Raw genomic sequence first — 12,907 nt, 5'->3', positions numbered from 1 at the left:
TTAATGTTGCTGACTGAGAAGATCTGGGTGTTTGCAGAACATCTAAATACCATTATCCTCTGCTGAGCTGCTTGGCTGACATTACATTGGCTCTAAAGCATACCTCAACAAACAGCTCTGAAGAATTAGTCCAATAAAAAAATAAAGATTTATGATCCAAACTTTATTACTTTGACCAATAAACCAATCACAAATATTATTTATTTTAGAAAACTCCTAAATACCTTTTCAGAAATCATGGGAAGTATGACATGCTTACATGTCTAAAATCCCTACGGATTACTTGACAAGTGGAAGGTTATGATTAGAAACACTTCTTGGTGTCTTTTAGTGCTTTCATCTTGTTTCTAGAGTAAAGTGGAGCTATTTTTTATTTAGATTTCAAAATTTGGCTTTTTAAATTTTATATTTATGCTTTTCTCTTGTGAGTATTGATCATTGACTATTATTGATTTGCTTTATTTAACTTTTCTTTGTGTTAACATTTGTGTGATGAGGGGGGCAATGGCGGGCTGGTCGATGCATAAAGAGGATCAGAGCTTTAAGCTTTAGCCTTTTTCCTAATGGGGAAGGGGTGTGGGGTCCGTCTGAATTGATTATGACTGTAAAAACAGTTTTGCAGTTCAGTAAAAAAAAACTGTGAAAGCATTGGCTGTGAAAAATCACTAATGAGGTGGGAGTTAGAGGAAATAACTGGAAAAACGTGTACATGGAACATACATAACTTAATTTGCAATCTGAATCCTCTTATTGGCCATGAGATTATTGCCCTCCTTGTTGATTAACAGTCCAGGCTGATCACAGATGGCATCCTTCAAGGCCAGGTCAGACAACATCAGCTATGAATTATGCTTGCCTTGTTGCTACTAAACTTGTACTGTCCACTTGTGAAGGAATTTGTTTTATTATTATCATTGCTTAAATGTATTTGGTGAAATGTATTTTTAAATGTTAACTCAGATTGACCTTTTTACCTCTTCTGAAAACAGTTCTGTGTGTTTGTTCATCTGCTTCTCATCCCCAGCTAAGAGGGGGTTTTACGACACACTGTCCTCAGCTGATAAGGAATACTGTTTGAAGTTAGAATCCACCAAAGGGGTCATTGTATGACACCCCCTAATGAACTTTTTCTCTTTGTCTTGAAAATGTTACCTCCTTCTTGTGTTCTTAATAAAAGCAGCACGAGGAGAGGCAGACCTTTGAGAAGAGAAGCGTGGTAGACGTTCGTTTTCTGTCACTCTTGCTCCTCTCCCTCGTGCATGAGAAACTTGATTCTTGTTGTGGTTTGTTGTTTATAATTGTGTTTTTCTTTAATGTCTAGATGCATTTATCTGACATTCTTTGGTCCATTCGAGCCGGATGACAACATATCTGCGTCCTTGGGGGAGGATCATGCCGATTGAAGTCTGTGCACAGCCCGTGAGACTAGCTCTCCGGAGAAAAGTCCGTCGTAGTGAATTCTACGCCGGCCAATCGACTGGTCTGATCCCTGTGTCCAGATTGACGTTATTCGTTAACCAGTCAGACCACAACGACAAGGCAAGTAAAGCGCTTATTCAGGGGTTCAAGTCCCCGAAGTGGCCCAGAATTCTGAGGGACAGGTTCAAGTCCTGTTGCCTAAAACACGTGTGGGTTTGGAGTCCCGGAAAAGTCCAGAATTCTGTATAAAGGTGTAGGTTCGAGTCCTGCAGCCTAAAACGCGTAAGAGGGTTCAAGTCCCTAAAAGGCCTAGAAAAACAACAAAAATAAAATAAAAAAGTTTTTTTTGGGAATGTGTGTGCATGTGTAAATGGAGTGAACTTTTTCGAAACAGTGGGCAGCTGGAAACCTTGCGGTGTTAACACAAGGCTGCTTGTTGAAGTAGAACAAGATTTCATCTCATTAGGCTTTAGGTGAAAAGAACCCAGAGTCTAAAACGGGTTTTGCTCCTGGGAGGACCCTAAACGTGTGACCGGATCAGACAATAGGTCTGACCTAGAAGCTTGTTGCACGGGGAGTGAAATTCGGTCCTGAGAGAAATTCTCTGTTGGTTCTGATCACACTCTGTGACTAACGTAAATAAAAGAAAATTAAAACATAGGGAATTCAAATAAAAAAGTTGAATTAACATGAGATTATAAATATATGGAAAGAGGTTCATCCAGGTTCAACTACATTCTTGGTAAAATGGGATAAAACTACAATTTTAAGGGGAATGTACTGAATTAGTTCAACGGTTACCAATTCAAACCAGAATAAAAACTAAAAAAGAAACAAAGAAATAGTGAAGAATTAATTTTTGCAAAACTGTGCTTAAATGAAGCAATGAAAAATAAAGAATGGCATTCAGAAAAGTAAAACTAGAGAAGCATGTCTGATTCCTAAAAAAGAGGAGGATAAATCAGTTGTGAGACTCAGACCCCTGCAACAGCAGGCTGCACGGGCTGCAGACCGAGCAGGGGCAGGATGAAAAGGGGGGGAGAGCAGAAACCAGCTGATTTCTCACCTCCTCCCTACCAGGGGACAAATGCTCCTCTGTTGACGGGTTTTTACCCACCACTGACTGATTTAAATACACCAGAAAAAGGAAAAATAATGTTAGGAGGAAAAGGGAAAAAACATGAATGGAAAGAAACTTTGGGGGTTGGTTTGGAAGAAGCTGGAGAGTCATCTGAACCCAATGATTGAAGTGCCCAATCCCAGAGCTGGAGAAGATGGCCAGAGGCCTACACTTCTTGTGTTTAGGACCTGGGGCCTCATTTATAAAACTTTTTGTGGCGTACGGATGAAACATAGGACGTGCGTACGCACAGAAATATTCGGATTTATTAAACCGTGCGCACGCACATCCTACGCATCTTTCCCTTTATAAATCACAACCGATTCTAAATGCAGCGCAGCTTTTGCGGCTACATGACACGCCCATAGTTGCCCATAAATAGTCCGTGAAACGCCCACAAATTAATATTCATGGCTTGCTAAATCATGGCAAACACAGAGAGGAAATCAAAAAAACGTAACTTCACTCAATGTGAAGTAGAAGTTATCGTTGGCGAGGTGGAAAAGAGGATAAAACGTTTTTTGGAGGGCACAGTGTGGGCATTACTAATGCCAAAAAGGCACGTGAGCGGCAAACGGTGGCAGACGCCGTAAATGCTGTAGCCTCACAACCTCGGACCGTGGCCGAAATAAAAAAGAAATGAAAGAAATGATCGGACATCAAAGTCGAGGCAAAAAAACGTCTAGCGCTGCATCGGCAGAGTGTGTCCGCCACGTGGGGGGGTGGGGGTGGGGGACCGGAGCTGACCCCTCTTGATGAGAAACTGGCCGCTATTATTGGGGAATCCCTATTAAGTCCCCCTTATCGGCGTCCTCCTCCGCCTCAGTCACCTGACTGAGACGGAGGGGACGCCGACGCGCCAAGGTCAGGTAAGAGAAATACCGTAATTTCCGGACTACAAGCCGCTACTTTTTTCCTGCGCTCACAGCCCTGCGGCTTATTCTGTGACGCGGCTAATTTATGGATTTGATTGGCGGCCGCCATGTACGTATATTCGGGCTCGGTGAATGGTTTTGTATGCGCCATCCACCACCAAGCACAAGTCATTTTTTTTAACACACCTCTGAGCAGCCAAACAGCATGGAGGTCACTTCAGGTCTGAAGCTGTGTCCGAATTACCGCCCTAACCCCTAACTACTAAAACCCTATATAGTGCGGCACTATATAGTTCTCTATATAGTTCTCTGAATTTTCAAAGCAATTCGGACACCCGTGCTCACTAGTTTTCTCTTTCGGGTGTTTTCAAATGGCGCTTGGCACGAAAACAAAGCGGCGCATTACCGCCACCACCTGGTCTGGAGGGGAACTACTTCTATTCAACGCCGAGAATGACACCCATTTGTCAAAGTAAAAATATAATAAATATGAACATATTATGAAGACTATTTATGAATCTGCTGTGAAAACGTGGCTGATTTATAAAAAATAAGATTACAAACACATTGGTGTAGATTTTATGTATTTGTTGATAAATAAACCCTCAAGTCATTAGTCCATGGCAATATTTATTTTTGTGCCGCTGAACGATTTACGGGCTCTTGCGAGGAAGCATTTTTTTTCTGTAGTTTTATCTTCTACCTTACTGAAAATAGCTTTATATATGAATCTGTCCGTGTTCCTGGCAATAATTCAACCGTTTTTCGTGAGATCAAACCAAAAACGAGCAGATATGCAGAATCACAGGACAGCAAGGAGGAGGAACAGACGTCTCAGAAGATTTCCTCTGGGTGCTCAAGGTTATACAGTCTGCTGGGTAAGAGTTTAACATTCTTTTTCAACACTGGATTATGAACTGTATAGTCTAAATACATGAAACACTTGTGAGATCAAAGTTTAGTATTTTTTATTCAGAGTCAAACCATATCACTTGTTTTAAACAAAAATACTTTAATTTTTAAATATTTATATAAAAATCCAAAAACCCAGCCAAAAAAACCCACGAGATTTTCCAGCATTTATAAATACGTCATAAACTAAAATTTAAGACATCAGAATAAAATGAAACATTAAAAAAAAATCAGATTTAATTTTCTCAATGAAATAATTATTTTTCTATTTTACAGGGTCTTCCACGTCTCTACTGCTTTGCCAACATAAAGGTGTCTGTCGTGGCCCTTCACGCTGACGGTCAGTCCCACACAAGACCAGACCGGCAGACCCGCAGATCGGTTGACCTGCAGGACCATTGAGCATCTGGTGGATTAGCTTTGGGTTCCTCACACGCTGGGGGGGTGTACAGGAGACTGAGGTCCTGGTGTTTCTTTTCTGGCTGGCGTGTGGCACATCTTACGGTGTGGTAACCAGGGCCTTTGACATGCCACGGTCCACTGTGAGCGACGTTGTCCACAGGACGGCAGACCGGATCCTCCAGCTGATGAGCAGGGTCACCCAGCATCCAGTGGGAATGAATTGCCATTAGTCACCTCAGGTTTTTTAGCAGCTCGCTTGGTCTTCCACCTTCCAAAAGGTCGTGGGGAACACTGATGGCTGCCACATAAGAATAAAGGCCCTAAAAGAAAATGCAGCTTGTTATTTTAACAGGAAGCTTTTTTATTCCATTCAACTGCAGGCTGTACGTGACTAATGCCAAATTTAGAGATATTTTTGTTGGGAATCAAGGATCAGTCCTCAGTTCACAGGTTCTACGTAAAAGCCCAATTTATGTAAATAAAACATTACCCACCTGAAGGATCCTTTTGGGTGATGGTGGGTATCCCTGCATTCTTCATCCCATCACGCAGCTGACACCCTACAGGGAACCCATGAGGAATGCGCTTCAGGCCCGTTACAACCAGCACCACGCCAAGGCATGCTCTGTGGTGGAGAGAGCATTTGGCATTATGAAGATGAGGAGGAGAGCAATATTTCTGGGGGCACTGGAAGTAAAACCAACCTTTGCAATGAAAATCATTGCCTGCAGTCCAGTTCTGCACAATCTGTGCATCAGCGAAGGGGACTGCTTGGAGCCACAGATGTTGAGCCACAGCAGGAACCAGTAGGACGGGTAAAGTGGCGTCCGTCTGCGAGGACAAATCTCTGCTTTCCTTTCAGCTCCAACTGTGACACACATGACTCTAGAAGACCAGGATTATTGTTAAGATGTATAAAAATAAATGTTAACATATAAAACGAAAATGTAAATATGTACATTTGATATTTATATGAAAATTCTTTTGAGATTGTTAAAAATGGCTCAGATTTAAATAATGCATGTAAATAATTCATTTTTGTTACTGCATTTATTAAACAAATTGCAAAAACAACGACGACGTTACATTTTGTGAACAATATTTTAAACTCAGGTAAGCTTAACAGACTCTCCTGTCACTCTTTGTCCCTTCGTGCTCTTTCCTCCTCTCCTCTTTCAACAACAACCCTTACCCCAACATGACAACGATTACAGTTTAATGATAAATAAATACAAATCTGATGAAGTGTGTCTTACTCCCATCCGGCACGAGCTTGCCTGAAAACAAACAGGCTATCTTTCTCCATCCACAGATGGATCAGATTTTCCTTATCCTCGTCAGTCCCTACATATATAAACACATTTAAAAGATGTGTTAATAACTTATTACTACGGTTAGAACTCACTCATTTTTTTATGTAATATCAACAGCGTTTGTTTTTAGCATTCGGCGCTAATTCGCGCTAGCGTTAGCTTTAGCATTACCGAAATTGATAAGCTTCCAAACAATGTAGGTTGTCGATTGAGGAATATAACATATTAAACACATCATCTTACGTATTTACAAATATATTTTACAACAGATACTTGATACTTTTGAATATACTTACATTTTTAAGTCATCTTTCTCGCGCAACCGTCCGCCATCTTGGAATAATTCAAGCGCGGTGTATTGTGGGTCACACGCAATGCATTCTGGTATGAATGCAGTGCATTCTGGGCAATATTCGCCGATCGAGTGAGCATCGATCCACACTGGTTTTTCGTAGAGAAATCTGGGAAATTTCTAGTGCACGTGATTTTTGAACTGTAGATTCGGACAGCACTACAAAATGGCGACCGCACTATATAGTGCACTATATAGGGGTTAGGGCGGTAATTCGGACACAGCCTTAGACACTTCAGTCATGGTTCAACAAAAAGAAACACGGATGCCCGGCCGCATCCCAGAATCCTTTGGTGCCATTAGACCCAACGTGCACTTGATCGCCGCTACAATATGATAAAGCTTTGAAGTTAAAAGCAATCGTTAAAAGCAGCGTGAAAAAATCCCCCATCAGTAAATGGAAATGCCGGTCAGGTGCGTGACGGAGAGAACAGCGCATGCTCAGAAGTGTATTTACCTCTGAGTCATAGTGACTCGGCTGGCTGCACGTAAATATGTGTGAATAACACATATTTACGTGCGCCTCAGCGCGAGCGTATCGCGCTGAGGCGCGCACTATTTTACTGATGTTTTTTAACCAGCCCCGTTAGTACCATAATGCTGCCGCGACACAAGTGGAAGGAGAGCTGTTCCTTTTCACCCCTCCATGCACTGCTGCTCCTTGCTCATTCTTAAACACGAACAACAGTGTGGCGAGCCGGGCGTTGGCCCCGCCTTTAGCCCCTAAGACTCATGGGAAATGGGGGATCGCGGATGTAAATTTCCTCATCATAACTGAGGGATGTAATGTTGATTATATGGTTACTGTTAGTAATTTTATGTATGATACCTAGTTTGTCAATAAGTTAAAAAAAAAAAAAAAAAAAACAAAAAAAAAACCCATAACTGAGGAACTTGTGAACAGAATAGAGGTCCATGCTGTTTCAGATGTGGGTGTAATTAGATACATGAGCTTGAGACAAGGCCAGTACCTGCCCACAGTGTGGTAATGAGCCATGCACACTCTGGTAGTCAGGACGCGCTTTGTCGAGGCAGTGGCTTGTATACTGATGCGCACGTTAAAATAGGTGGGTGCGGCTTGGGTGCGCTTTATAACCCGGAATTTAAGGTAATTAAAATGAATGCAGTCAAGTCACATGTATGCAGGCTACACAATTACAGATTATTAATATAGAACAATTTTATTTTAGTTGCTGGGTGTTCCAGCGGGGCCAGTGGTTACGATGCTGCAGCTGAGCAGCCATCTGGACCCAGCGTCTCCACGGCACGCGGCTCTCAACCCTCCAGCAGTGGACGTTTCCTCACTAATGCAGTCCTTGAAATGCAGAGGGAAGTCAGTAGTTCAATCAGAGAGGTGGCCAAGGAGTTGGGCGAAATCAAGATCGCCCTGACTGAAATAAACTGCACGATGAGGGAATTCTTAAATAAATAATATTTTCCACACCTCTTTTTCTTTATAAGCGACGCATCACTTCCAAACGCTGGCGCACAGCAGCAGCATTTGGCTCAAATGCGTGGGGATGGGGTTCAGGGTCGGGGCCAACACAGCAATCAGCGCCAGGGGGTAGAGGCACGTTTTTAAGCTGTGCCACATTGTGTAGCACAGCACATGCCAGCACGATTTGGCACACACTGTCACTTTCACGTGTTTCTTCTATCTGCCGACGGTGTCGCCATTTCTCATTTCACCCGTTTTTGTGCGTACGCCTGGGTCAGAGCTTGCGTGGAGGACCGCACATTTTCCCGTCAAGTTTGCTTTTTATAAATCTCAACTATTGCGTAGAGAGTGGCGTACGCCTTCTTTTGTGCGTACGCAACGTTTATAAATGAGGCCCCAGGACATTAGAGGATGTTAGGAAGGCAGTGAGGGGAGTTATCTCTCACGGGCAAATGATGGAAGTTCAGAGAGTTTATCATCTGAATGGCATTAAATGTCAGAAAGCATGTATGACTGCTATGAAAGCAGACTGGGCAAAAGTAAAGGAATCCTATGAATGATGACGATCCACCCAGACCTCTTCCGCATAACAGTTAAGAGTTGGTTCAAAGTCTTACACTTTTAGGACAAAGAATTAGAGAAGCATTTCCAATGAGACCTGATTATGGAAAGATTGGTCAAACTAAAAAAAAAAATGGAGAGTTAGTGTCTGATTTTAGAGTCAGATTTGAAGAAGTTTTAAAGCTAACAGTGGACTCAGAGATAATGATAATGATGAAAGTCCCTATAGACAGCAGCTGAAACAAGCTTTACTGCAAGCTATGAGACCAGAGATTGCAGACTGGATAAGGAAGCATTACATTGATCTACCTACAGGAGCGCTACAACAGTTTATGAATTTTGCTGTTCATGCAGAAAAAGTGATGGTGAATAAAAAGAAATTTAGGAATCAAAGTGCAGTTACATTTTGGCAGGAGGAAAGTAGTGATGTGTTTTTTGGAAGGAATGTGAAGAGAGGAAGAGATCGTGGTCGTGGAAAAGGAAATTTTAAAGGAAGTTTTAGAGGAAGGTTTAGAGGAAGTGGCAACAGAGGGTCAGAGCAAGTTGATGATGGATGTTGGATTTGTGGACAGAGAGATCATTGGGAGAGAGAGATTGTCCTGAAAGGAAGAAATCAGATTGACTAGATGGTAAAAGAAATGACAAGATAAAAGATGAATCAGAACTAGAAATTCAACCAATTGGTGATGAATTTTTAGATCTCACTGAAAGAGAAATAGTTTTTGTTGATGGGTCAGCAAAGAAAGTGGAAACAGGCAGAAATAAAGTAGGCTATGCTGTTGTAACTCAAGATAAGGTTCTGTAGGACCCCTGCGTGGAAATTACTCAGCACAATCAGCAGAGTTGACAGCTTTAACTGAAGCATGCAAACTGTTTAAAGATAAGCCAGTTACGATCTATACTGATAGCCAATATGCGTTTGCTACAGTGCATTTGTTTTGTCAACAGTGGAAGAACTCAGGGTTAAAAACGTCAACAGGAAAACCAGTAACGCATGTAGACTTACTGAAAGAATTGTTAACTGCTATAATGTTACCATCTAAAGTAGCAAGATGTAAATGTGAGACACACACACGAAGAACAGATCATATTTCTAAAGGAAGTGCCTTTGCAGATGCAACAGAAAAGCAAGCTGCAATAAAAGATGTAGAAATATGCACAAATGAGGATGTGACTGCAGATGCACCCGCTGATGTTTTAAAAGAAATGCAACACAGCGCACCACAACAAGAAAAGATCTATGGTTGAAAAAAGGAGCAAAGTTAGAACAAGGTCTTTATGTCAGCACAGAAGGAAAACCTATTTTACCAAAATCCATGTACAAATGGGCAGCAATTTTGAGTCATGGGCCTTGCCATGATTCAACAGGGGGGATGGTGAACTTATTAGAGAAATATTATACAACTTATGGATTTATTCTCTATTCAAAAATCTTTTTGTAAATCAAGTGATAGACAAAATGGCTCAACATCTTTGTATTGATTTAAAGAGACATTGTAGTTATAACCCACAGAGTGCAGGATTAGTTGAGAGAACTAATGGCACTATCAAATCAAAGTTAAAGAAATGCATGGAAGAGACAAACAGACAGTGGCCTGACTGCATAGACTTAGTTCAGCTAAGCATGCGTATCACACGCACAGCAGGTCAACCTTTAACGCCTTTTGAAATGTTATATGGACGTTCTTATGGGTTACCAGACCCTGATCCTACACAGCAACATTCTCCAGATGATGATGCAAATTTAGTGGATTATTTCAGGAAAATGTTTACCACTAAAGATGTGCAAAGGACAAATCAAGTGCCAGATTCCTTTTTATCTCCACAGGACACCTCACCAGTGCAGGTTGGTGACTGGGTGTTTGTGGAGGCCATAAAAAGGAAGTGTTGGTCCAGCCCACGGGGGGAAGGGCCATTCCAAGTCCTGCTGACTACACCAACAGCTGTAAAGATTGCTGAAAGGACGTTTTGGATCCATCTATCACACTGCAAGAAAAAGCATCTGGGTGAGGCTAATTCCAACTGCTAGGTGGGGAAGTCTGACTACAAAGGGAGGCAGCCGTATAGAAGCTGCTTGTCTCAACGTCAGTGAAACCGGGAGATCCACCTAGTCTTAGGGAAGAAAGCACACCAGATCTCTTTTGCACTACACGGATCCTACACTGTTAGAGGACTTGAGGAGGTGATGTGCTAGTAACCTCTCCCTCCCGAAGATAGGCACATATCCACCATGGCGTGTCAAACTGGGCTAAGAGACAGTTTATTTTGTTTAATGTTCCTGCTACTCCTGACAGGAGCCACCACAAGGATTTGGTTCTTTTGGAATCATTATCCACCTGCAAGAAGAACCACCAACGAGGAAAGAAACATTTCTCGGCGATGGCTGAGTATTGATGAACATGATGTTTTGAATAGTCCAAAAATGAACATAACTCACCTGTATATGACAAATTCTTGGTATAGGTATGTTGTGTTACTGGCTAAGGAAAGGGATAGATCTGATTGTTATGTTTGTTCTGTAATTCCAACTTCATCACTACATCCTAATTTACAGGCAAAGAAATTTTCTGAGTGGAAAAGCGACTGTGTTATTGAATATAGTACCAGAGGGTATAGTAGTACTGGAGCCGTCACCACTTCAAATGGTACTCTTGTAAGACCGAGTTGTAAGAGTTTGTATCAGTTTAAAAAACTGAAATTGAAAAAACCATTAGCTCCATATGCTAGTGTGGAACCAGGAACTGTGTTTTCACATTGCATAACTAACAATGGCACAAAGTTTTTAGGAACTTTGCCAACAAAGATGTGTCGTGAACTTCTTGTTCCCTTCACAGTCCAGATAATCAATGACAGAGTTTCCCATGGTTATGCTGTTCCCTGCCCTGGAGGACGTTGTGTTGAATCTAATCCAGATTTAATTCCAGGTAACAATGGTACTTTTGTGGTTGATCAAATGTTTTGGTTATGTGGGCAGGCCCTCTACCTCAGTCTGCCTAGAGACTGGAGTGGGATTTGTGTTGCTGTAAAGGTCACAGGTCACACTTTCATAGTTTCTGCAGTCCATGAGCCTCACCTGCGTCACAGACGTAACCTTATTGATGTCAAGCCACATGATTCCATTTGGGGATCAGATGTTCCTGAAGACCATAAACACTGGAATACTGGGGAAAAGGTAACTATGGCATTGTTTCCCTGAGTGGGAAATGCTACAAACGCTCTCAGAATTGAGACCATTGATTATTGATTAGGTTTATTTTTGAACGCTACAACTAAAGCATTTAAAGGCTATAATGAAGAAATGTCAAACATGAGACTTATGGTTCCACAGAACAGATTGGTTTTGGACTTATTGGTTGCTCAGGAGGGAGGTGTTTGTAAAATGTTAAATCATACCTGTTGTACATTTATTCCTGACAACACAGATGAAGGTCACAGCATCACTGAAGCATTACATCAACTTGAAAAGGTTCAGCAGGCAATGCAGGATGACAGGAAACCCCAATCTTGGGATTTCTTCTCCTGGTTTGCTTTTGGTTCCTGGTGGCAACTTTTGTTAAAAATAGTGACACCTATTCTTATGGTACTGATCCCATGTTGTGTGTTCACTATGTGCATTTTTCCTTGTATTCAATCTATGATTTCCAGAGCAGTGAATGGTGGAGTAAAAAGTGTTCTTATGATTTAAGAATACAACTTGTTATTAAAGGGAGAACAAGATGACTGTAATGATTTTGAAACTGAAATGACTTGAGAGAGAAAAAAAAGAACTTCTCATCTGAGTGTAAATTGAAAGTGTTATGAAAATGAAGATGTCACAGAAAACTGAAAAGAGATGTGATATTGGATGTGAGATTTTGACATTTATCAATGATAAAAAGGAGGGAGTATGTGAAGGAATTTGTTTTATTATTATCATTGCTTAAATATATTTGGTGAAATGTATGTTTAAATGTTAACTCAGATTGACCTTTTTACCTCTTCTGAAAACAGTTCTGTGTGTTTGTTCATCTGCTTCTCATCCCCAGCTAAGAGGGGGTTTTACGACACACTGTCCTCAGCTGATAAGGAATACTGTTTGAAGTTAGAATCCACCAAATGGGTCATTGTATGACACCCCCTAATGAACTTTTTCTCTTTGTCTTGAAAATGTTACCTCCTTCTTGTGTTCTTAATAAAAGCAGCACGAGGAGAGGCAGACCTTTGAGAAGAGAAGCGTGGTAGACGTTCGTTTTCTGTCACTCTTGCTCCTCTCCCTCGTGCATGAGAAACTTGATTCTTGTTGTGGTTTGTTGTTTATAATTGTGTTTTTCTTTAATGTCTAGATGCATTTATCTGACACCACTCATAAGTGGAAAGGCTACAACAATGAAAATTGGCAATGAAAATAGTGTTTTTGATGTTTTTAACATATTCTTTGTGGTATTTTTTGATTAAGAACATATATAAAGAATAGTAAGCTCAAAATTGCATTTCTGAGTATTTCTTTATTCAAATCCTTGTGAATCAGAAGCAGAC

General features: G+C 41.2%; 1 long non-coding RNA gene across 2 annotated transcripts; it reads right to left on the bottom strand.

The window, feature by feature from the left end:
* Positions 1-4,371: 4,371 nt before the first annotated feature.
* On the bottom strand, positions 4,372-5,962 carry LOC144994552 (uncharacterized). 2 transcript variants are annotated; one of them, XR_013658115.1, is made up of 3 exons: positions 5,433-5,962; positions 5,223-5,353; positions 4,372-5,048 (listed from the first exon to the last, which is right to left on the bottom strand). It is a non-coding gene; the product is annotated as an uncharacterized LOC144994552 (long non-coding RNA). The 2 variants fall into 2 exon arrangements; XR_013658114.1 differs by having other exon boundaries at positions 4,372-5,353.
* Positions 5,963-12,907: the final 6,945 nt, after the last annotated feature.

This window comes from Oryzias latipes, chromosome 9 (assembly GCF_053564925.1).
Source record: "Oryzias latipes strain Hd-rR chromosome 9, Olatipes_Hd-rR_3.1".
In the NCBI taxonomy this organism is placed as follows: Eukaryota; Metazoa; Chordata; class Actinopteri; order Beloniformes; family Adrianichthyidae; genus Oryzias; species Oryzias latipes.
The sequence above is the reverse complement of the archived record's forward strand: the minus strand, read 5'-3'. Positions and strand labels throughout refer to the sequence as shown.